Source organism: Piliocolobus tephrosceles, chromosome 4 (assembly GCF_002776525.5).
Source record: "Piliocolobus tephrosceles isolate RC106 chromosome 4, ASM277652v3, whole genome shotgun sequence".
Lineage (NCBI taxonomy): Eukaryota > Metazoa > Chordata > Mammalia > Primates > Cercopithecidae > Piliocolobus > Piliocolobus tephrosceles.
This window is the reverse complement of record NC_045437.1, coordinates 105664562-105689368: the sequence shown is the minus strand read 5'-3', so window position 1 is coordinate 105689368 and position 24807 is coordinate 105664562. Positions and strand designations below refer to the sequence as shown.

Sequence of the window (24807 nt, the reverse complement as noted above, 5' to 3'; positions counted from 1 at the left end):
GTAATGAGTTCCTGGATATCTTCATTTTTCTTACAACATTTAAAATTTTTCCCCTATAAATACAGCAGGAATTGACTAGTCTCTTTCCCTGCATCATTTATGTCTTGGTGTCCACATTTATAAGCATGTTCCTATCTGGTGAAGGTTTTTAAAGAACCAAAGGACTAAGGTTACTTGATAAATCAGAGGAAGGTGAATCATCTGAGTTAAGTATGACTTTCAATGTCAGCAGAATTTCACTTTCTCTTGACTCTCTAACAATAGAAAGGTTGAAACTTTTAAGACCCTGCTATTTTTTTGAAATGGAGTCTCACTCTATCACCCAAACTGGAGTACAGTGGCACGATCTTGGCTCACTGCACCCTCCACCTCCCGGGTTCAAACAATTCTCTTGCCCCAGCCTCCCAAGTAGCTGGGATTACAGGCATGTGCCACCAAGCTGGGCTAATTTTTGTATTTTTAGTAGAGACAGGGTTTCACCATGTTGGCCAGGCTGGTCCCAAGTGATTCGCCCACCTTGGCCTCCCAAAGTGCTTGGATTACAGGCGTGAGCCACCGCACCTGGCCTAAACCGTGTTATTTCAAGTATTGCAGATTCTCAGATCTTATGTCCACTTCCCTTTATTTTTCTCCCTGTGTTATGACACAGCACAAAAGTTCTCACCAGAAGCCAGGGTGGTGACCTTGAACTTCCCAGCCTACAGAACTATAAGCTAAATAAATCTTTTTCTTTATAAAATGCTCGATATCAGGAATTCTGTTATAGCAACAGAACTTGGACTAGGACAGGCATTATTCATAATAGGCAAGGAACAACCCTCAACAGATGAATGGATAAAGAAATTATAGTAAATAAAATATGTGTGTGTGTGTGTGTGTGTGTGTGTATACACATATAATAGAATATATGAATCTAAATAAATGAAAAAATAATATGTGGACAAAGATTAAATATTTTTAAATAAAATCAATATAATCAAATTAAATAACTGGTTTCTAATGATTGGTACTAAAGATGCTGAGCTGCATTAGCTCACTGTCCAGTCTCAAAAGTTAGAGAGCCACATGACTACCAGGATATTACTACTGCTATTAAAAAAGTAAATCTAAGTGTCTAAACACAGATCAGGCCAGAAACGAAATAAAGAAAGTATATTACCTTTTCTTTCCCAATACTTTTCCAGCTTCTTGGTGCTCCTCAATTGCTTTTATTCCTCTTGGACTTAAGGGCCACCTTTCTTGTTCTTCTTCTGAAGAACAGTATAATCAGAAAAATAACTGGCCATAGTCACCTTTATTCTTCAGAAGTAAATCGCCTAACCTCAGCAGTTGTCTCCCACCAAAAATTAAGCATTGAATAAAAAAACCTTCACAGTCCCTTTCAGTTCCAGCATCCTGTGATCTTTTCCTATTTATTAATAGCTACTTCCTTATTTAGTACCATTCTCACAAACTCCTTGAGTTTTATAGCTCACATCCAGAGAAGATTCCTTTGTTGATCCAGCTCTACTAGAGCACTGTTAAAACAATAATGGCCTATTTGGAAATTTTAACGAGAAGAATGAACTATAGTTAGGATTCTGGGAGATTTTTACCTCTTCTTTAGCTTCTTTTTTATATATTCGTGCTCTCCACTCTTTCCCATTCCCTTTCCATGTCCTAGACAAGCTGTTCTGTTATTTCCTATTTCCTGTAGTTCCAGATTATCTTTCATTGGCCCCCTCAGCTCAACATTTTTTAAAAAAACAAAGTCCTCTCTTTCCACCTCCAACCCAATCAGTCTTTTCATCTACTGCCTTATCTACCTTTTTTCAAACTCCTCAAATAGACTTCTGGGGGGAAAAAAAAATTAAAACTCAGTACTTACTCTCAGAAGGTATAAACTAATCTATATACTCAAGACACTTTCTTCTTCCGAATCTCCATTTTAAAAAATGCTTTTTGTCTCTCTCACATAGAACGGACAGGTGGAATTGATGGTCTCCATTAGTTCTTTCCAACCCCACTCCTATTAAAGCTAACTTTGCTTATCTAAATGAGAGACAGGCTCTCTGCCTCTTTTACTTACTGGGGCTTCACTCATTAATATTACCAACCTCTTGCACACTCACAGGCCTTCTCTTATTTACTCCTTTTATCAACACTATGAAGAAAATATCTTCATCTTCTAAATGTGGAGTTTGAATGTCAGATAAATTAATCTGCCTAAAGTCACACACCTAAATAATGGAAGAGCTCACATTCAAATACAAAACTAATTCTTAATGTGCTAGACCTGACACAAACTGATGCTTGGAGGGAGGAGTGTGGGAATCTAAAGGTCTTAATATCTTAAAACTACTTTAAGAAAAACTACCTAGCCAGGTGCAGTGGGACATGCCTATGATCCCAGCACTTTGGGATTACAGGATGAGGCAGGAGGATCACTTGAGCCCAAAAGTTCAAGACGAGCATGGGCAAAACATCAGATCCTGACTCTAAAAAAAAAAAAAAAAGAAAAAAGAAAAATAGCTAGCCATGGTGGTACATGCCTGCAGTCCCTGCTACTCAGGAGGCTGAGGTAAGAAGATCACTTAAGCCCAGGAGTTAAAGGCTACAGTGAGCTATGAGCACACACACCACTGCACTCCAGCCTAAGCGACAGAGCTAGACCCTGTTACTAAAAATAAAAAAGAATAACTAACTAGATTAAACTAAGGAGAATATATTTTAACTGGTTACAAATCACACAGTAATCTTCAATCTGTATTTAGTACTTAATCATTAAATTAGAAGTGAAGAGCCATAAGGAAAAGCTATCTACTCCTTTAGGCTACCTACTTTGTTGTATGAGTACATCTAAAGAGAAGTCCTTTGAGGGCAAGATTAGTGAGTCACTCTTGATGTGACATGCTCTATGAGAAGCTACGGATATGAAAATGAAAAAGGCCTCTCATTGTAACTGCCTTTCTAACTAAAATAGTGACCCATCCCTCATATCTCCCTCAATGGAACAATTAAATAAAATCATCATCTTATCTAACCAGCCCCAATATCTCACTGGATAATTAGAAACAGGACAACTTTAACACAGTGAAAAAGACAGCACACATTTTCCAATGCCCCAGGAAAACAAATTATTAATTTGAGATTTTTAAATTTTAGAACATTTTTCAGAATTCTTAGTTGTATATTAATATTATTAAAAACATTGCTTTTACCTGAAATGTAAAATGTGGTTTCAAAAGATTTATTCTTTTTCTTTATCTCTATTTTTTTTTTTTTTTTTTTTTTTTTGGAGACAGTCTTGCTCTGTCACCCAGGCTAGAGTGTAGTGGCACAATTATGGCTCACAGAAGCCTTGACCTCCCAGACTCAGGTGATTCTCCCACCTCAGCATCCCAAGTAGCTGGAACCACAGGCACACACCGCACACCACCATGCCCAGTTAATTTTCTTTTTGTATTTTTTTGTAGATATGAGGTTTCACCATGATGCCCAGGCTGGTCTAGAACTCCTGGGCTCAAGCAATCCATCCACCTTGGCCTCCCAAAGTGCTAATATTACAGGCAGAAGCTACCGCATATGGCCAATTTTCTGAATTCTTAAATGTGATTCTTTGGCAGTGTTGTTTTGTGACCAAAAATAAAATGGTTCCTAGAAATAAACATATCACCTATTTCCTAATAAAAAGGAGGAATAATTCAATTTACAGAAATTTTATTCTCATCTACCCCAAAAAAAGAGATCAGTTGCATACATTAAATAGCATCTCAGGCTTCTAAAATAATTAACATAAACCCTACAATGCCTATTTTATGCTTAGGAAGCCGACAGAGGTAAATAGTACCAGTTATACTAAGATTAATACATGATATAAAGAAAGAAAACTCTGCATGCAACTTTTGAAAGAGAGAAAACTACACATAAGGGGAAAATACGTATCTTTTAGAAATGCTTATTAGTCCTTTCTTGCCCTCTAAATTTGAACTAACAGCTGTGTAGTGAGGTAAATCAGTATTCCATAAACAGGTAGTAATTTAAGTGTTCTGAGTTTATTATACCAAAAGTATTTATTCTACAACACTGGATTAAAGAACAAACCACTACTGGAGCTATAATTATACTAAAACATTGAAAATAAATCAACAAGATGACTCAATCTTGAAAAATACCTAAATAATAGTTGTTATAAATAGCTTTTCACTGCAGACTACACCTCCAACTACTTGCTCGCTTCCTTCTTGCTTTAATTTTTTTTAAATGCAACATAAAAATTCCATGAAGAATGCATAGTTTGTACACTACACAATAACTCAAAATAAATGGTTCTGTGAAACAACAGTTTTTATTGTGAGTTTGCCTATTACATAAGAAGAATGTTTTCAGAGTCTCTGTGTCTTTATGGAATACAGAAATCCAGAAGACAACTCCTTAAATTCTCCTAAAATTGAAGTTCTCAAAGATTCAATTGCAAGTTCAAAGGAAATTTTAGATACTTTCCACTCTTAAGAGTTTCTCTTCATTTTCTTCAAAGCTTCACGGTTTCCCTGGACTAGCAGTTCACAACTCTGGCTGCAATAAGAAGCAACTGCAAGCTTTTTCTTTTTTTTTTTTTTCTTTTGAGACAGTGTCTTGCTCTGTTGCCCAGGATGCAGTGCAGTGGCACAATCTCTGCTAACTGGAGAGATCCTCCTAACCTCTGCCTCCTGGGCTAAAGTGATCCTCCCACCTCAGCTTCCCAAGTAGCTGGGACTACAGGACCAGGCCACCATGCTCAACTAATTTTCTCTTATTTTTGGTAGAGATGGGATTTTGCCACGTTGCCCAAGCTGATCTTGAACTCCTGCGTTCAAGTGATCTGCCCACCTCAGCCTCCCAGAGGCCTGGAGTGAGCCATCGTGCCCTGCCCAACAACTGCAAGCTTTTTAAAAATACCAATTCTTGGCTCTTATTTAACAGGCTTTGGATGGGATCTATACATCAGTACTTTAAAGCTCCACAACTAATTCTAATGTATAAGTTGTACCGTAATAAAATATTTTTATGCCTGATAACCATGAGATTGTACAAAAATTACAAAATAAAAACCACAGGGCTTATGGACAAATGGGGTTAAAGGCATAATACTCAAGAAACTAATCAGGGACACATTTTTTAAAAACAGAAACCTAATAGAAAAAACTTTGCATAGTTTTACAGATATTAAATGTTAAGAAGCACATGACTGCTATATTAACATGGCACTTCATTTTGAAAAGACCTGAAGTTTGCTTGTCAAAGGAGATTTCAGAAAGGTTGCAACTTGTGAATTCTGTAAAGGGAAGAGTTATCCAAAATTTGACAGAAAGTTGAAATGCCACATGTGGATGAGTGTGGCTCACAACAAAAAGGTAAACGAAGGTAGCCAGTAAACGACTGAAGTGTGTGTCTACTATGTATTCCTCTGCAGCATGGTTCAACTAGTTATAGTTTTCTGCATTCACCTAGTGCTTCTTCAGGTTTCAGACATAAACAAATGCAAAATTACTGTTAAGCTCAAATCGTTCCTAATATGTCAACTGTGTGGGAACAAACTCATGTTTTTTTAATAGATTAAAGCATGTGTGCATATATCTGTGGTGTGTGTGTGTGTGTGTGTGTGCATAGTTAGTTAATTAGTTACGATAGGGTCTTGCTATGTTACCCAGGCTGGTCTTGAATTTGTGGCCTCAAGTGATCCTCTCATTAACCAAGTTTTTAAATGTTGAAATGATTTCAACAAAGATTTCAATGTTTTCAAATCTGGTGGTATAGCAGAAGTGGCTCTATAGCCAGGCTTAAACACTACTACTTTAAATATATATATAGTTGAAACCCTAGTTGTACAGGCTCAAGTTACATTATATACGTATTATGTGACTACTAAATAATAAGACTGATTCATCAAAAAGCATGTTTCATTACTTCTTATTCCTATATGGTATATGTAACATCACCAATATTTCAATTCATTTCATGTTTAAAAGGTAAGGAAATACTTCCTTTTAAAATATCTTGCATCATTTGAAGATTATATTTATCATTGTACTATTTCAGAAGTTGACTGTATGCAGACAGATATAATTTTACATAAATAAGAAGACACAAAGTAAAATTCATCTTCAGCAAACAGTTCCTAACAATACGATAGCTGTTAAACATATGAAAGATGTCTAATTTCACTCTTTTTAGAGAAATATAAAATAAAAGCACCCTAGATATAATGTCTTACCTATCAGAATAACAAAAATACAAAAGTCTGAGAACAAACTCTGTTACCCAGATTAAGCAGAAGCTGACATCCTCCTGTGTTTCTGCTGGATATGCAAAATGATACAAGATCCACAGAGGAAATTTATAGATATTTATATTGGTAATATATAACAAAAATATATGATATAACAGGTACATTTACATTTTGGCCTGGAAATCTCATTCCAAAAATTCACCATGAAGACATCCACGTTACAAAAATACATCTATTCAAAGTTATCCATTGCAGCATTATTTGTAATTGTAAATACTGTGAAACCTAAAATTCCATACATAGTAAATTGGTTGAATGTTCAGTTATTTTCTACACTAAAAGAAACCAGGACTCCTAGGAAAAAGGGTTTATTCTAGGAATGTAGAAAGCAACATTCAAGATGAGATTGGAATATCTTATTATGTCAAAAAGTAAACAAGTGCTCAAAGAATGATGAAAAAATAGACACCAGGTAGTAGAGGGAAAAAGACAGTTACCCAGGTCTCCATCTCCTAATATTTCCTCCAATAGAAACACAAACGAACAAAAAAAAGAAAAGAAAACCACACAAGAAACATGCCCTCAGGATTAAAGACAGAATGTACAAACTTCAAAATAACTATAAATAACAGAGGCATTCGAACCAGAGTGACTCCATCTTGAGAGACGGCTAGGAAAAATGAGGCTGCGACTTGCTGAGCTGCATTCCCAGAAAGTTAGGTATTGCCAGCCTCTAGATGTTTATGGTTAAGGGAACAGATTAATAATGTTTACTAAACAGATCCAGACTTAGGAGTGCCCTGATACCCCGATGATATCTTGAGAACAGAAGCATTCCTAATTTTGCTTTAAAGATAATAACATCAATTCTTGCAAAATATAGTAATTAAGAAAAGTAATCCTTTATCACAAACCCTTGTAGCAGAGCACATCTCCCCATGATCTTTTTTTATCGTGTATATAAACCAGTATTGTACCTAGGGTGAACACATTTCTCCTCTTACTTTCAGAAACACCCTACTCTGTCTATGGAGTAGCTGTACTTTTACCACTTTACTTTCTTAATAAACCTGCTTTCACTTTGCACTGTGGACCTGTCCTGAATTATTTCTTGCATGAGATCCAATAACCCTCTCTTGGGGTCTGAACTGGGGACCCCTTTCCTGAATATATTTCTTATATTCACAAAACCAGAGGAAAGAATAAATACACTAAGTCAAGAAATACAAGGTATAAAAGTGATTCAAATCCAACAACTAGAGATATTTAGGACTTGTTCATTTTTAACATGGAAATGACCCAACTACTTGATTTCTGTTTATTCTCTCCAATTGTTCCACCCTAAAGTATGGGTGTGGAGCAAAAGGAAGAATTGGGTTTTGGCAGGTACAAGAAGATGAGGGAATGGTACACAGGCATAATTTAAATTTAAATATTGGCAAGAAAGGAAGTATTGTTGCCAGAAAAGGAGGAGTGAGGGAAGAAGAGACACTGCTGAAAATAAGTGGTCAGGGAAAGAATCAAAGTTAACCTCATTAATAGGGTTACTAAAGGAAGTTGGAAATAAAAATATCTGAGCTGAAAAATACAGTGGATAAAATTAACAACAGATTAGACATTGAATAAAAGTAAGATGAGTGAAGTAGAAGACAATAATAAAAACTAACCACAATGAAACAAGAGAAGAAAAAAAAATACAGCATAGTAAACTGTAGGACAACTTTAAACAGCCAAATCCGTATGTAATCAGGGTCCTCAAAGAAGATAAAAGGAAGACAGAGAACTAAAAAACAATTTTTAAAAACAATGCCTGAAAATTTTCCAAAGTTGATGAACACTGGAGTAGCCCACGGGTATAAAAAGGTCAATAAGCCCCTAGCACAAATAATGTAGGGAAAAGTACATAAAGGCACATAGCGAATTGCCTAACATCAGTAACAAAGGGAAAACCTTAAGTGCAGCCAGAGAAAAAAAAACATTAGGCACAAATTTTTCATCAGAAACAACTCAAGACAGATGATAATACAGCAACATCTTTAAAATATGTAAAGAAATTACCAAACAGGAATTTTAAACATGTAAAAATTGCTTTCAAAAACAAAGGACAACATAAAGATATTTTTACACTTTCAAACCTGAAAAAAAATTTTTTTAATAGACTTGCACTATAAAAAATGTGAAAGGAAGTTCTTCAAGCAGAAAGAAAATGATACAAGCTAGAAACCTGAATCTACATAAAGAAATGAAGAGTACCATACACTGTAACTCAATGAGCAAATATAAAGACTTATGTACTTATTATTTAAATTATTCAAAACATAATCAGCAAAAATAATAACGTATTGTGGGATTTATAACTCACATATAATTAAAAGTTGTAACAATAACACAAGGAACAATAGGTGGGAGAAACTGAAGTATACCCTTGCAAGAATATTATTATAGATGAGGTTCTACATTTCACTAAAATATATACTTACAGTAAGTTATAGATGTATACTATAGACCTTAATGCAACCACTAAAATAACACAATGAACATTTATAGGTAATAATTCAATAAAGGAGATAAAAATAGACACATTTTAAAAATGCTCAATCCAAAAGAAAGAGGGAAAAGGAAAATAAGAACATAAAAAGAGCAGACAGGATAAGGAGAAAACAAATGGTAAGATGATAAATGTAAACCTAATCATGTCAATAATCACATTAAATGAAAGAGTATAAACACACAAACTAAACAGCAGAGATTGTCATATCACGAAACAAAGCAAGACTCTACTATATGTTACTTACAAAAACCCACTTCAAATATACCAAACACACAATGAAAAAAGGCATACCATGCTAACATTAGCCAAATGAAACCCAGAGTGGTTATATTAGTATCAGACAGATTAGATTTCATAACAAAGAATATTACCAGAGTTAAGGTAATTTCTCAATGATAAAGGGCCTAATTAATAAGGAGAACATAAAAATCCCAAACATTTCCCACCCAATAAACAAGTTAATTTATTTGTCAAGAAGATATAACAATTCTAAACATTTATGCATCTAATAATAGAGAATCAAATATAAGAAAAATGGTTTAATAAATTGCAAGGAGAAACAGGCAAGTTCACAGTTACAGTGGGAGTTTTCAGCATCCCTCTCTCAACTGATGGGACAGGTAGACAAAAATGAGTAAAGAAAAGGTGATGTTTAATTTTATACATCAACTTGACTGGCTCAGGGGAACTGCAGATAGCTGGTGAAACACATCTGTGAGTGTCTTTGAGGGTGTTTACAGAAGAGATTAGCATTTGAATCAGACAATTAACTAAAGAAGACCCACCAGAAGATTCGATGACAAGCATCATCTACTCTATTGACAGCCTAATAGAACAAAAAGGAGGAGGAAGGGCAAATTCACTCTCTCTCTTCTGGAATAGATATTCATCTCCTCCTGCCCTCAAGCATCAGAACTCTAGGTTTTTGGGCCTTCTTACTCTGGGATTTACACAGGAGGCACCTCTGGTTTTCGGGCCTTTAGACTCAGAGTGAATTACAGCGCTGTCTTTCCTGTTTGTCCAGCTTGCAGACAAGCATATCGTGTGTCTTCAAGACTTCCATGATGAATCATATATATACATATTTATATATATATTTCCTATTGGTTCTGTTTCTCTGGAAAACCCTGACTAATACAGAAATAGAAGACTTAAACACCACTATCAACCATCTTCACTTTACTGTCATCTACAGAACACTCTAACCAACAACAGCAGAATATATACTTCTTAGCAACTGCACATGCAATATTTACCAAGACAAACAATTTTCTGGGCCATGAAACAAGTATTCATAAATTTTTAAACGTTCAACTGATACAAAATAGGTTCTTGAAAAACAATGAAATTAAATGTAAAATCAGTAACAAAAAGATCCATGGCGATATATATATATATATATATATACATATATTTGAAAATTAAGTAACAGACTTTGAAAGAACACACGGATCAAAAAAAAAAATCAAAAGGGAAATTTAAATGTATTCTGAACTGAAAATAAAATTAAAATAAGCGTATAAAAATTTCTGGAATGCAGCTAAAATAATACTCAGGGAAAATTTAGAATAGTATAAGCTTGTATTACAAAAGAAGAAAGGTCTTAAATCAATGATCTCAGTTTTCATCTTAATAAACTAGGGAGAAAAAAGAGCAAAAGAAACTCAAATTAAGTGGGAGAAACACCAATATTTTTAAAACAGAAATCAATGCAATAGAAAACACATAGAAAAAAATCAAGGATATCAACAGACAGTTCTCAGATAATATCAGTAAAATTGATCAGTAAAATTGATAAACCTCTAATGAGACTGATCAGGAAAAAAAAAGAGAAAATACAAATAGTATCAGAAATGAGAGCTATAACATCCCTACAGATTCCCTACATATTAAAAGGATAATGCAAAACAACCATAACCTGCTAATACATTTGATGACTTCAACAAAAATAGACAAATCCTTTAAAAGGTATAATCCACTAAGGTTTACTCAAGAAGATAAAAAACCTGAATAGCCCTACATTGACTTTAAAACTTAACAGATAAAAACCTTCTTAGAAAAATTACTCTAGGCCCAGACGGCTTCACTGATGAATTCTACTGATCTTATTAAGTCAGAGATAACACCAATTCTACACAAAATTCTCCAGGAAGTTAAAAGAAAATACTTCCCAGCTCACTCTATGAGACAAATATTACTCTAATACCAAAACCAGAACATATTACAAGAAAAGGAAGCTGCAGACCAGTATCTCTTAGGAACACTGATGCAAAAATTATCAAAAAAAATGTAGCAAATTATTAACAAATCAAATATAAGAAAATTGTAATACATAAAGACTAAGTGAAGTTTATCCCAGGAAACCATAATTCTTTCAACATTTGAAAAATCAATAAATGCAATTCCACATACTCAACTGAAAAAGAAAAACAATCATCGCAGCAAAGACAAACGACTTGAAGAAAATCCAATGTCTACTCATTAAAAAAAACTCTTAGCTAAGTAAGAATAGAAAGGAATTTCTACAAGCTTATAAAGGTATTAAAAACCCATAGCTACCATCATACAAAATCACGAAAAACTAAATGCATTTCTCATAAAATTAGGAACAAGAGAGGGATATCTGCTGTCAATATTTCTATTCTACTTTGTGTTGTAAGTTCAAGCCTATTTTGAAAAAAGGCAAGAATGAAAGGCATCCAGATTTAAAAAAAGAAGCAAAACTGTCTTTGTTTACAGACAACATGATTATCTATGTAGATAATACAACAAAATCTATAAAAAGCTACAAATAGATGTTTTCCTGAACGTTTAGGATACAAGATTAACATATAATAGCAATGAATAATTGAAAACTGAAATTTAGAAAAAATATCATTTACAAGAGCATCAAAAATATTAAGTACCTATACATAAATCTGAAAGATCTATATACTGAAAACTATAAAACACTGTTCAAAAAAACTTAAGACTTTTTATGCTTCCAAGATGGTGGATTAGAGACTTTTAGTATGTCTCAGTCACTTGGAAATAGCAAAACAGTACATAAAAATCAACTCTGTGAGCTTTAATTCAAGAAGGAAAATGAAAATCCATTGGAATCATGAAGGAGACCCCAGATCCCATGGATGAGAATGCAGGCAAACAGTCCCGTGACAACATTCAGCTGATAAAAGTGAGTGAAGCCCCAGTATGTAAAAGAGGCAGAGAGCCTCTCTCTGTGACTCACCTTTCCACTGGTGATCTGAGCAACCGAAGACAAGGGAGAACACTGTTTCTCCCAAACTCTGGGGCTAACTTGGAGAGAGGGTTGGAGATGCTGAGAGGGAAAGACACCAGGAAAAGGTGTAGGCATTGTCCGAGAAGGAGGACTAAGAGCAGGATGCCATTTTTAATGCAGACGCATACAAGGACAGTTATTCTTTGGTGACCCAGCAGTATGACCAAACAGGAATTTTACTCTTGGGCCAGAGACTGGAGTGCTTGCTTTGGAGCAGGGTAGCAGCCTCCAGAGCCAGAATTATGGAAAGCACCTCAGCAATAGGTACTGGAACTATGCTCTCCCCTGTCACAGGCCTGGGGCAGGAAGAAAGCTGTTATAAGCTGCAGTTTCTCCCAAACTGTAAGACTTGCAAGCAGGTCCTGCTTAGTTACATGGAAGCAGTCTGAGTGCCATTACTGAGTGTCCCAGTCAGCTCCCCTGAGACTGTAGCACAGCAGGGCCTTCTCCAACTCAACCCCAGGCAGACTTCTAGGCATTCGAAGCACCCACATGCCTGGACCAGCATCCTAAGCCACCCCAGCTTTCCTGAGCATAGAACATGGTGCAGCAGGGCCTTTTCCAATCCATGCCCCACCATATCTCCAGGCATTCAGAGCACCCACTGGCCTGGTTCCACAGCCTGAGCTGGCCCACCTTTCCTGGGCATACAACATGGAATTTGGGGGCCCACTCCACTCCACACCCAGGCAGATCTCTAGGCATCTGGAACATCTACTCACTTGGATCAGCAGTGTGACCTGCCCCACCCTTCCCATTCACAGATCTTGGTGCAGGGAGGCCCTCTCCACTTCACACCTAGGCAGATCTCCAGGCATTCAGAGCACCCACTTGCCTGGTTCAGCAGCCTAGGATGCCCTACCCGTCCTGGACATAGATCGTGAGGCAGAAGGGCCCTCTCCATTCCACGGCCAGGCAGATCTCCAGGCACTTGGAGCACCTGCTCACCTGGAAAAGTAGCCTGACCCACCCACCCTTCCTGTGCATAGATCATGGGGCAACAGGGCCCTCTCTGCTCCTCACCAGGGCAGGTCTCCAGGCAAAGAACCTGCAAGCCCGGATTGGAAGCATGAGCCACTCTACCCTTTCTGTGCAAAGATACACGTAAAGGAGGGCCCTCTCTTCTTCAGCCCCAGGCAGATCTCCAGACAGCTGAAACACCTGCTCACCTAGGTCAGCAAACTGAGTATCCAACCCTTCCTATGAAGAGACCGTGCTGCAGCTAGGCCCTCTCTGCTCAACACCAATAAAGATCTCCATTGGAAGCACCTACTCTTCTCAATTAGAAACCTGACCTGCCCCACCATTCCTGTGCAGAAACTGTGGTGCTGCAGTACACTCCATGTCCAGGCATCTGGAGTACCCACTCTTCTGGATTAGGCGTTTGGCCAACTCTCCCTCCACAGGCAAAGAACTTGGGGCTGAGGAGGTTTCCTAGGCACACCTCTGAGCACTTGGTGGACACCCATTGGATTCTCCCTCAGTGCTGGTGCTTTTGCCTGCCATTGGGGGACTTGTAGCAGGCCTGGCCAGTCCAGCCCCATACATTTTGCTCACCAGCCCAGAGAGCTGAGCAGAGAACTTAGACTACTGTGCACTCCACGGATCAATCACTTGCCTGAGGCAACAAAGAGCTTCTCTCAGTAAGCAACGATCAAGTATACACACCCAGCTGTGTTAGCCACAGTCACTTCTTACCTATAAGCACTATGTACTGGCTTATATATAAAGAAAGCCCAATACAAAAGCCCAGTATAAAACCCGCCAACAGAAGTCCACACAGCAGAGCCAAAAACACATTACTGAACATTCTCTACAGTCACACTACCTAGGTAGAAGGGGAAAGGAAAAGAGAAATAAAAAAATAATAATAATATCACAAGAAAAGAAAGAAAAAAGAAAAATTCCTACCTGAACAAAAATAATTACAAAAATTAGAAGTGTCAGCACCTCCAGATAAGAAGGAACCAGCACAAGAATTCTGGCACCATGAAAAATCCGAATGTAGTGACACCACCAAAGGATCATACCAGCTCTCCAGCAATGGTCTATAACCAAACTAGAAACTCAGAAATGACAGATAACGAATTTAAAGCACAGGCTTGGCATGGTGGCTCACACCTGTAATCGTAGCAGTTTGGGATGCCAAGGCAGGAGGATCACTTGAGCCCAGAAGTTTGAGAACAGCATGGGCAACATGGCAATATCCCATCTACAAAATATACAAAAATTAGCCAGGCATGGTGGTCCACACTTGTAGTCCCAGCTACTCAGGAGGCTAAGGTAGGAGGATTACTTAAGCCCAGAAGATCAAGGCTGCAGAGAGCTGTGATCATGCCACTGCACACCAGCCTGGGCGACAGAGCAAGAATCTGTCTAAAAAACAAAACAAAACAAAAAATTCAAAGCATGGAAAAGCATGTATTACAAGAATTATTAACAAGATCCAAGACAAGGATGAAATTAAATACAAAGAAACTTCAAAAGCAATCCAGGCAATGAAGGAATACGTAAGCATCTTAAAGAGAAATCAATCAGAGATTACGGAGTCGAAAAACTCACTTGAGGAGTTTCAAAAGACAACTGAAAGTTTCGAGGAAACTTCAGAGCCTAAATACATATCTTCAGAACTAACACAGTCAGACAAAAATAAATAAAAAAGAATTTTTTTAAATAAACAAACTCTCTGAGGAATACGGGATTAGGTAAAGCAACCAAACCTACAAGTTACTGTCATTCCTGAGGAAGGAGAAGAAAAAGTAAACAACCTGGAAAACATATTTGAAGGAATAATTCAAAAAAAGTTTCCCAAATCTGGCTGAAGAGGTAGATATCCACATACAAAAAATCCAGGTAACACCTGTGAGATGCTATACAAAATGAACAGCAATAAGACATATTGTCACAAGTCTGTCCAAGGTCAAAACTAAAGAAAAAAATCTTAAAGGCAGCTGAGAAAAAGGTCAGATCATATGTGCAAAGGGAACTCTGTTAGGCTAACAGTGGACATCTCAGCAGAAATCTTATAAGCCAGGAGAGGTTAGGGGCATATTTTCAGCCATCTTTAAGAAAAGAAATTCCAGTCAAGAATTTCACATCTCACCAGACTAAGCATCATAAGTGAAGGAGGAATAAAATATTTTCCGGACAAGCAAGTGCTAAGGGAATTCAATACCACCAGACCAGCCTCACAAGAGATCCTTAAGGGAGTTTTAAACAAGGAAACAACAACAACGAAAATAACTGCTACCACAAAAACATGCACACAGGTCCTATAAAGGAACCACACAAAAGAAAGTACAAAGCCATCATCTAATGACTTCACAATCAGATCAAAATCTCACATATTAATATTAATATTGAATGTAAATTGTCTAACTACCTTACTTAAAAGGCACAGAGTTGCAAGTTGGATTAAAAAAAGAAACCCAACCATCTGCTCTCTTCAAGAAACCCATTCTTACATGTTGACACCCATAGGCACAGAGTAAAGGGTTAGAGAAAGATCACAAAAACAGAAAACAAAAAGAATAGTGAAGCTATTCTTATATCAGATAAAACAAATGTTGGACCAACAACAAAAAAAAAAAAATTGGACAAAAGTAATAATGATAATAATGACAAAGAATTTAAATGAACAAGACTTAACTTATACTTAATATATGCACCCAACACTGAAGCACCTAGATTCACAAAACAAGTACATCTAGACCTACAAAAAGAAACAGACAGCCACACAACACCCCACTGATAGCATCAGACAGATCGCTGAGACAGAAAACTAACAAAGAAATTCTGACCTGAAATTCAACACTTGACCAACTGGATCTAATAGAAATCTACAAAATATTCCATGTATCATACATAGAATACACATTATTCTCATCTGACATGGAACATAATCTAACATCAACCACATGTTTGGCCATGAAACAAGTCCCAGTAAATTAAAAAAAAAAATCTAAATCATACCAACAACACTCCTGGACCACAGTGAAATAAAAGGAGAAATCAATACCAAGAAGATCTCTCAAAACCACACAATTACATGGAAATTATACAACTTGCTCCAGAATGACTTGTTGGTAAACAATGAAATTAAGGCAGAAATCAAAAAATTATTTGAAATAAATAAAAATAGAGAAATAGCACACCAGAATCTCTGGGATGCAACAAGAGCAGTTTTCAGAGAAAAGTATATAGCACTAAACACCACCCCAAAAAGGTAGAAAGATCTCAGATTCAGGATCTAACACTATACCTAGAAGATCAAGAAAAATAAGAAAAAACTTGCCGGGCGCGGTGGCTCAAGCCTGTAATCCCAGCACTTTGGGAGGCCGAGACGGGCGGATCACGAGGTCTGGAGATCGAGACCATCCTGGCTAACACGGTGAAACCCCGTCTCTACTAAAAATACAAAAACTAGCCGGGCGAGGTGGCGGGCGCCTGTAGTCCCAGCTACTTGGGAGGCTGAGGCAGGAGAATGGCGTAAACCCAGGAGGCGGAGCTTGCAGTGAGCTGAGATCCGGCCACTGCACTCCAGTCCGGGCAACAAAGCGAGACTCCGCCTCAAAAAAAAAAAAAAAAAAAGAAAAAACTAACCCTAAAGATAGCAAAGAACTAAAACCAAATAATAACTAAATGAAATTGATATTCAATAATCCATAAAAACAACAAAACAAAAACTTTGATCTTTGAAAGGATAAACAAGGTTGACAGACCACTAGCTAGACCAACAAAGAAAAAGACAAAAGATGCAAAATAAGCACAATAAGAAATCACCAAGGTGATGTCAACCGATCCACAGAAAAACAAAAGATCCTCAGAGACTATTATGAACACCTCTATGCAAACAAACTAGAAAATCTATAGGAAAGGGACAAATTCCTGGAAACACACAACTTCTCAAGATTGAATCAGGAATGTATTAGTCTGTTTTCACACTGCTGATAAAGACATACCCGAGACAGGCCAATTTACAAAGGAAAGAGGTTTAACTGGACTTACAGTTCCACGTGGCTGGGGAGGCCTCACAAGCATAGTGGAAAGCAAGGAAAAGCAAATCACATCTTATGTGGATGGCAACAAGCAAAAAGAAAGCTTGTGCAGGAAAATTCCCGTTTTTAAAACCATCAGATCTTATGAGACTCATTCACTATCACGAGAACAGCACACGAAAGACCTGCCCTCATAATTCAATCACCTCCCACCAGGTTCCTCCCACAACACATGGGAATTGTGGGAGTTACAATTCAATATGAGATTTTGGTTGGGACACAGGTAAACCATATCATTCCACCCTGGACCCCTTCCAAATCTCACGTCCTCACATTTCAAAACCAATCATGCCTTCCCAACAATCCCCCGAAGTCTTAACTCATTTCAGCATTAACTCAAAAGTTCACAATCCAATGTATCATCTGAGACAAGGCAAATCCCTTCCGCCTATGAGCCTGTAAAATCAAAAGCAGCTTAGTTACTTCCTAGATACAATGGAAGTACTGGTATTAAGTAAATACAGCCATTCCAAAAGGGAGACACTGGCCAAAACAAAAGGGCTACGGGTCCCATCAAGTCTGAAATCCAGTGGGGCAGTCAAATCTCAAAGCTCCAAAATGATCTCCTTTGACTCCATGTCTTGCATCCAGTTCACGCTGGTGAAAGAGGTGGGTTCCCATGGTCTTGGGCAGCTCTGCCCCTGTGGCTTTGCAGGGTACAGCCTCCCTTTCAGCTGCTTTCGCAGGCTGTTGTTGAGTGTCTGCAGCTTTTCCAGGTACACGGTGCAGGTTGTCGGTGGCTCTACCATTCTGGGGCCTGGAAGACAGTGGCCCTCTTCTCACAGCTCCACCAGGCGGTGCCCCAGTAGGGACTCTGTGTAGGGGCTCTGACCCCACCTTTCCCTTCCACATTGCACTAGCAGAGGTTCTCCAGGAGAGCCCCACCCCTGTGGCAAAGTTCTGCTGGGACATCCAGATATTTCCATACATCCTCAGAAATCTAGAAGGAGGTTCCCAAACCTCAATTATTGACTTCTATGCACTGTACCTTGGCCCCTTTTAGTCATGACTGGAGTGGCTAGGATACAGGGCACCAAGTCCTTAGACTGCACATAACACAGGGACCCTAAGCCTGGCCCACAACACCATATTTTCTTCCTAGGCCTCCAGGCCTGTGATGGGAGGGGCTGCCATGAAGACCTCTGACATTCCCTGGAGACATTTCACCATTGTCTTAGTGATTAACATTTAATTCCTTGTTACGTATGCAAATTTCTTGAATTTCTTTCAGAAAATGGGATTTTCTTTTCTATCACATTGTCAGGCTGCAAATTTTCCACACTTTTATGCTCTGCTTCCCTTATAAAACTGAATGCCTTTAACAGCACCCAAGTCACTTCTTGAATGCTTTGCTTCTTAGAAATTTCTTCTGCCAGATACCCTAAATCATCTCTCTCAAGTTCAAATTTCAATAAATCTCTAGCGTAGTGGCAAAATTCCACCAGTCTCTTTGCTGCAACATAACAAGAGTCACCTTTGCTCCGGTTCACAACAAGTTCCTCACCGCCATCTGAGACCACCTTAGCCTGGACCTTATCGTTCATATCACTAACAGTATTTTTGTCAAGGCCATTCAGCAAGTCTCTAGGAAGTTCCAAACTTTCCCGCATTTTCCTATCTTCTTCTGAGCCTTCCAAACTGTTTCAACCTCTGCCTGTTACCCAGTTCCACATTTTCAGGTATCTTTTTAGCAACGCCCCACTCTACTGGTACCAATTTACTGTATTAGTCTGTTTTCATGCTGCTGATACCTGAGACTGGCCAATTTACACAAGAAAGAGATTTAACTGGACTTACAGTTCCACATGGGTGGGAAGGCCTCACAAACATGGTGGAAGGCAAGGAGAAGTAAATCACATCTTATGTGGATGGTGGCAGGCAAAAGAGAGCTTGTGCAGGAAAATTCCCATTTTTAAAACCATCGGATCTCATGAGACTCATTCACTATCATGATAACAGCATAGGAAAGACCCACTCCCATTATCAATCACCTCCCACAACACATGGGAAATTTGGAAGTTACAATTCAAGATGAGATTTAGGTGGGGACACAGCCAAACCACATCAAGGAAGAAACTGAAACCCTGAAAAGACCAATATCCAGCTCCAAATTGGATCAGTAATAAAAACCTACTAAATTAGAAAAAAAAAAAAAAAAGAAAACCAGACTAAATGGATTCACAGCCGAATTCTACCAGATGTACAAAGAGGTAGTACCAATTCTACAGAAACTATTCCAAAAAATCAAGTAGCAGGGAATTCTACCTAATTCATTCTAAAAAGCCAGCATCACACTGATACCAAAACTTGGCAAAGACACAACAAAGCAGAAAACTATAGGTCAATATCCATGATGAACATAAACACAAAAATCCTCAATGAAATACTATTAATAGCAAACCGAATCAAGCAGCACATCAAAAAATTAATTCACCATGATCCAATAGGCTTCATTCCTGTGATGCAAGGTTGGTTCAACATATACAAATCAGTAACTATAATTTGTCACATGAACACAATTAGAAAGAAAACCATATAATAATCTCAATTGCTGCAGAAAAAGCGTTTGATAAAATCTATCATCGCTTCACAATAAAAATCCTTAATAAACTAGGCATGGAAGGAATATAACTCAAAATAATAAGAGCCATCTATGACAAACACACAGCCCACATCATACTGAAGGACAAATGCTTGAGCTATTCCCCTTGAGAACTGGAACAAGACAAGGATGCACACTCTCACCACTCCAATTCAATACAGTACTGAAGTCCTAGCCACAACAATCAGGCAAGAGAAAAAAATAAAAGGCACCCAAATAGGAAAAGAAGTCAAACTATCTCTCTTCATGGATGACATGCATCTATACTTACAAAACTCTAAGTACTTCACCAAAAGGCTCCCGAAACTGATAAATGACTTCAGTGAAGAATCAGAATACACAATCAATTAGAAAAATCAGTACCAATTCTATACACCAAAACATTCAAGCTGATAGCCAAATCAAGAATGCAATGCCATTTACAATAGAAACAAAAAAATAAAATAAAACACCTAGGGATACATTTAACCAAGAAAGTAAAAGATCCCTACAAGAAGCACTACATGACACTGCTGAAAGAAATCATAGATGACACAAAAAAATCAAAAAACATTCTGTGCTCATGGTCTGAAAGAATCGATATCATTAAATACCTATAATGCCCAAAGTAATCCACAAATTCAACACTATTCCTATCAAACTACTGTCATTTCTCATAGAACTAGGAAAAACCTATTATAAAATTCATATGCAACCAAAAAGTCACCCAAAGAGCCAAAGCAGTCCTAAGTAATAAGAACAAAGCCAGTGGCTTGACATTATGCAAGTTAAAATTATACTCTAAAGCTACAATAACCAAAACAGCATGGTAGTGGTATAAAACCAGACACATAGACCAATGGAGCAGATTAGAAAACACAGAAAAAAAAAAAAAAAAAAAAACGCACACCTACAGCCATCTGATCTTTCATCAAAAATAAGCAACAGGGAAAGTGGGCTAGCTTTATATGCAGAAGAATGAAATGTGTCCCCTACCTTTCACCCTGTACAAAAATTAATTCAGAATGGATTAAAGATTTAAATGTAAGACCTCAAACTATAAGAATCCTAGAAGAAAACCTGGGAAACACCATTTTAAGTATCAGCTGTGGGAAGAAATTTATGAGTAAATTCTCAAAAGCAATTGCAACGAAAATGAAAATTGACAAGTGGGACTCAATCAAACTAAAGAACTTCTATATAACAAAAGTAACTATCAACAGAGTAAACAGACAACCTACAGAATGGGAGAAAATAATCATAAACCATGCATCCAAGAAAGGACTAATGCTCTATACAGAACTTAAACAAATCATCAAGAAAAAAAATTAAAAAGTGGGCATAGGACATTAACTGATACTTCTCAAAGGAAAACATATAAGTGGCCAACAAACACATGATAAAATGCTCAACATCATTAATTATCAGATAAATGCAAATCAAGACCACAGTGAGATACCATCTCACACCAGTAAGAATGGCTATAATTAAAAAGTCAAAAACACAACACATGCTCATGAGGTTGTGGAGAGACAGGAACATTTATACACTGTTGGTGGAAATGTAAATTAGTTCAGCCACTAGAGAAAGCACTTGGAGATTTCTCAAAGAAATTAGTGGGTATATAGGAGTCCCATTAGTGGGTATATAGCCAAAAGAAAATAAATAGTTCTACCAAACAGACACCTACATTTGTACATTCATCACAGCACTATTTACAGTAGCAAAGACATGGAATCAACCTCATTGCCTATCAGTGGTGGATTAGATGAAGAAAATGCAGTATATATGCACCATAGAATACTACATGGTCATAAAAAAGAATGAAATCATGCCCTTTGCAGCAACATGTATGCAGCTGGAAGCCATTATCCTAAGCAAATTAACACAGGAACAAAAAAAAATTAATACTCCATGTTCTCACTTACAAGTGGCAGCTAAACAGTGGGTACACAAGGATATAAAGATGGAAACAATGGGCAGCGCAGAATATTAGAGGGGAGAGGGAAGGATGGGGGAAAGGCTGAAAAACTATTGGGTATTATGCTCACTACTTTGGTAATGGGGTCGGTCATTCATATCATAGACCTCAGCATCACACAATAACCCAGGTAACAAACCTGCGTGTGTATCCCCAGAATCTAAAATAAAAGTTGAATTATTTTTTAACAATTTAAAATGTATACCATTTTTACTTACTGAAAGACCGAATACTGTTAAGATATAGATTTTCCCCAAATTTATCTGTACTTTCAATATAACTCCAGACAAAATCCCAGTAGCCTTTAAAAAAAAAAAAAATTGGTAAGATGCTCCTAAAATTCATAAGGAGATGCATAAGATTTAGAAAAGCCAAAATAATTATGAAAAAAATAAGTTCATTAGTACCCCTTAATCTGTTGTTTTGCTTCCTGCAGTTTCGATTGCACATAGTCCAACAACGGAAAATTCCAGAAATAAACAATTTGTAAGTTTTAAGGTGACACCGCTCTGAGTAGTATGATGAAATACCTAGCCTCACCACTCTGTCCTGCCCAGGATATGAATCATCCCTTTGTCTAGTGTATCCACGCTCTGTATGCTACTTGAATATTACTCACTTAGTAGCCATCTCAGTTATCAGATCAACTGTCTTGCTATAGCAGTGCTTGTGTTTAAGGAACCTTTATTTAACTTAATAATGGCCCCAAACTGCAAGGATAGTGATGCTGATAATTTGGATATGCCAAAAAGAAGTCAGAAAGTGTCTCCTTTGTGTGAAGTGATGAAAGTTCGCAATTTAAGGAAAGAAAAAAAACATATGCTGAGTAAGAATGAATCTTCTATCCATGCAACTGTGAAAAAGAAGAAAAAGGAAATTTGTGCCTTTGAATTTTTGATGTTGCACTTCAAACTGCAAAAGTTATATGCATAGTGCATGATAAGTGCTTAGTTAAGAAAGAAAAGCAATTAAATGTGTGGGTGGAAGGCATGAACAGAAACATATTCTGATTGACAACAACAGACATTCAGTACTCTCCACAGCTTCAGACATGTACTGGGGATATTAGAACATATCTCCCATGAATAAGGGATGACTACTTTGATATTATTATCAAGGACCAAATAATTAAATGTGTTATTGGTGTCATGATAAACAAAAATATGAATGGAACAGAAAAAAGAGTACAAAAATAGACTCGCATTATGGTCAACTGATTTTAAACAAAGATGAAAGGCAATTCAATGGAGAAAGCTTAGTATTTACAACAAATGATGTTAGAACAAATGGATATCCAGAAACAAAAAAAGAAAAAAAAGAACTTCAATCCATAGCTTGCCACATATACAAAACAAATCACAGACCTACACACAAAACTTAAAACTATAAAATTTCCAGATGATAACACAGGCAAAACTCTAACTTTGTATCAGGCAAAGATTTTTTTAAGATATAATATGAAAAGCACAATCCTCTTAAAAAAAGGTAGACTTTACTTATAGGTAGAATAAATCACAGTATTTCTGTATTAAGAGGAAAGAATGGCTGGTCACAGTGGCTCATGCTTATAATCCCAGAGTTTTGGAAGGCCGAGGTGGGAGGATTGCTTGAGCCCAGAAGTTCAAGGTGAGCCTGGGCAACATACTGAGACCCCGTTTCTATAAAATAAAAGATAAAAGTAGCCAGTTATGGTGGCACAAGCCTATAATCCCAGCTCCCCAGGAAGCTGAGGTGGAAAGATTGCTTGAGCCTGGGAGGTCAAGGCTGCAATAAGCACAGATGACTGTGCCACTGCACTCCAGCCGAGATGCCAGAGCAAGATCCTAAAAGAAAAAAAAAGGAGGAAAGGTTGACATACTCCTTGATTTTCTGTGAGTTCTCAACCATTATTCAACTGTTAATTTAATGTATAAATTAGCAATAACAAAGAAAATAGAAACTTTGTGACAACGGCAAGTAAGACACATCAACAGAATGTAAGAAAATGAAAAGCAGGTAAGTGGTAACTAATTAGCATACGAGGAAAAGTTAAAACCTAAGTGTCCTGCAAAAGGGAGGTCAAGATTAATGAGGTCAGATGACTCTGGTAAAGCTCAGGAGACCGAGGCAGGTAGATCATTTGAGCTCAGGAGTTCAAGATCAGCCTAGCCAACACAGTGAAACTCCGTCTGCACTAAAAATACAAAACTTAGCCAGGTGTAGTAGTACGCACCTGTAATCCCAGCTACTCATGAGGCTGAGATACAAGAATTACCTGAACCCAGGAGGCAGCAGTTGTAGTGAGCCAACATTGCACCACTGTACTCCAGCCTGGGCAAGAAAGTGAGACTGCATCTCAAAAAAACAAAAGAAAGAAAGAAAAGAAAAGAAAATAAGAGGTATAAATGAAGCAGAAAGCCTTTGGATTCAAGAGATACCAGGTAGCTTACCAAAAACAAGAATTAAATAAAATGTGACTCTTAAAATGCCAAAAGTACTTTTCCTATCAATTTCCCTATCTATTCCCATTAACATAATAGCAGGCTTATACCCACAGACGAAATTGCCAAATAAAAAAAAGGATATCCAGTTAAATTTGAATTTCAGATAAGTAACAAATAATTTTTAATGTATGTTCATCCTAAATAGTGCATGCAAATTCAGATGATGTCCTGTATTGTTTGTGGCCATCTCTGGCAGCTCTACCTTCAGACTAGATACTGGCCCAGAAAGGAAGTTAAAGATATTAACATTAGTGGACTTAACAAAATCACAAATCTTTACTTGATCAAACACACTATATAATATACACAGTCTCCACAGGTAACAGAGTTTTCCTCTAAAATTTACTCAAATCCTAAGACCCAAAAGTGAAAGAAGATTAATTTTTTTTAACATTCTAAAGTTAAAAAGATTTATTTTTAACTTTGAATAAATATAATGAAATATGATATTTAAATAAGACATTGGAAGTAATAGAGCAAGAATCCAAGAACTATTAGAGTTTAACATTTCTTCTTCAATGTTTGCAAAGAACAATTAACAGTACAATTCTGGCCCTTATTTTTATATGACAGAATAATCTTGGATTTAAAAAATACATTATTCATCCAATGGATGTTTTAAGAGTG

General features: G+C 37.2%; 1 protein-coding gene across 1 annotated transcript in view; it reads right to left on the bottom strand.

Annotated features, from left to right (window-relative positions):
* FER (FER tyrosine kinase) overlaps window positions 1-24807 on the bottom strand; it is a 408129-nt gene that overhangs the window by 327309 nt on the left and 56013 nt on the right. The gene's annotated exons all lie outside the window — the stretch shown is intronic.